This window comes from Oratosquilla oratoria, chromosome 32, assembly GCF_046742065.1.
Source record: "Oratosquilla oratoria isolate Oo_2021 chromosome 32, ASM4674206v1, whole genome shotgun sequence".
NCBI classification, from domain to species: Eukaryota; Metazoa; Arthropoda; class Malacostraca; order Stomatopoda; family Squillidae; genus Oratosquilla; species Oratosquilla oratoria.
Genome location: NC_134808.1, coordinates 39,763,605 through 39,765,744, shown reverse-complemented (window position 1 = coordinate 39,765,744; position 2,140 = coordinate 39,763,605).

The window sequence follows — 2,140 nt, the reverse complement described above, 5'->3', positions numbered from 1 at the left end:
TCCCCTCCTTTTCCCTTCTCTTCCCCCTCCTCTTCGCTTCTCTTCCTCTCGTCATCCTCCTTCCCTTTCCCCTCCTTTTTCCCCCCTCCCTTCCTCCTTCTCTTCCCCTTCTCTTCCCCCTTCCCCTTTCCCTTTCCCTTCTTTTCCCCCCCTCTCTTCTCCCTTCTTTCCCCCCTCCTCTTCCCCTTTCCCTTCTTTTCCCCTTCCTCTTCTCCCTCCTCTTCCCCCTCCTCTTCCACCTCCTCTTCCACCTCCTCTTCCACCTCCTTTTCCTCCTCATCTTCCTCCTTACCTTCACCCTCCCCTTCCCCCTCCCCTTCCCCCTCCCCTTCCCCCTCCCCTTCCCCCTCCTCTTCCCCCTCCTCTTCCTCCTCCTTTTCCCCCTCCTCTTCCCCCTCTTCCCCTCCTTTTCCCCCTCTTCCCCCTCCTCTTCCCCCTTCCCTTCCCCTTTCCCTTCTTTTCCCCCTCTTCCCCTCTTCTCCCTCCTCTTCCACCTCCCCTTCCCCCTCCCCTTCCACCTCTTCCCCCCCTCCCTTCCCCCCTCCTCTTCCCCTCCTCTTCCACCTCCTCTTCCACCTCCTCTTCCTCCTTGTCTTCCTCCTTACCTTCCCCCTCCCCTTCCCCCTCCTCTTCCCCCTCCTCTTCCCCCTCCTCTTCCCCCTCCTCTTCCCCTCCTCTTCCACCTCTTCTTCCCCCTCATCTTTCCCCTCCCCTTCCTCCTTCCCTTCCCCCTCCCTCGCTTTTACTCACCTTACAGGTTAATTGAGATTAATTTCAACTCTTGACATCCTTAGGCGGGGGGAGGATTCACTTGTTGAAGCGAAACAAGAGAATACGTTAGAACAATCACTGTCATCTAATGATTGACCTTAAATCTCTGCCAAATGGAGAGAATTAGTAAATAAAGGAAGGTTAACAATAAACAAAAGATAGATGAAAATAAATAGATAAATAGATCAGAATGAGGTCGCGCAACACAATGAGTGAAACGCCAGAGTTGTTTTGTTAAGAGCATCAGCCATAAATTAAGTGGGGAACAAGCACAGCTTGACAGGGAACAAGTGTAACCAGCAGGAAATATACATATGAAGGTGTTTCCTGAAGAATTTCTGAGGAGAGACGAGCCCCAACCTTCAAGAATAAAGTTAGATAAATAAATAAATAAAATGAAAAAGATAGAAAAAAAAAATGTAGAAGAAAATGTATTTGTTTTGCTGCCAAGAGAGCTACCAGGATGATGAATGAAATAGACTGCCAACGGCGAAAATGATAATCATGAGAATGACAATGATGATTATAATGATGATGATAGTAATGATAGTAATAATGATATTAATATTAATAATGATAATATAGTAATAATGATGATAATAGGAATTGTAATAACAATAAAAACATAATACACACACACACACACACACACACACACACACACACACACACACACACACACACACACACACACACACACACACGCACACACACACATATGACAATAATAAACATTTCCTGAAAGTAACTATCTAGAAACCTTACATACCCACAATAGATCTTTCTAGGAAGAAACATTAGGTTCGTGTTTGTGTAGTACGAATCTGGGGTCTATTTCTATCTCAGTGGCTGGGTGGCGGAGGAGGAAGAAGAGGAAGAGGAAGAAGGGCTACGGAGATGGAATGCCAACCTATCGGGGTTGCACCTGCAGATAAAGATGATTGATGGTGAGATAATTCTCATTAACGCCCATCTTTTGCTTTAAATGTAATTCAAAATTGTATACATGGTAAAACATATTCTCCAGGAAGTAAATATTTATACACAGAATCCGATGATGATTACACTATCAATAAAGAACTGAATCCCACGCGTGTATATACATAAACATCTCTGTCTCGATTATTCCTCCCCTTTTCTTACATCTGGAAGGAATAAAACACAAACTCTCGTTTTATTCCCGACTTCCAAGATAGTCGTAAGCCCTCAAGTAAGCAAATGCCATCAAGACAACAAACAAAAAGATAATAAGAAAATACCGCCCGCCACAACTTGTGGGACTTCCCCGGCGGACAAAACACTTCTCCTTCACGCATTCCTTTGTGTTGGCTCGTGCTCGTGTCCTGTCTGCCTCCCAGCCTGCCTGTCT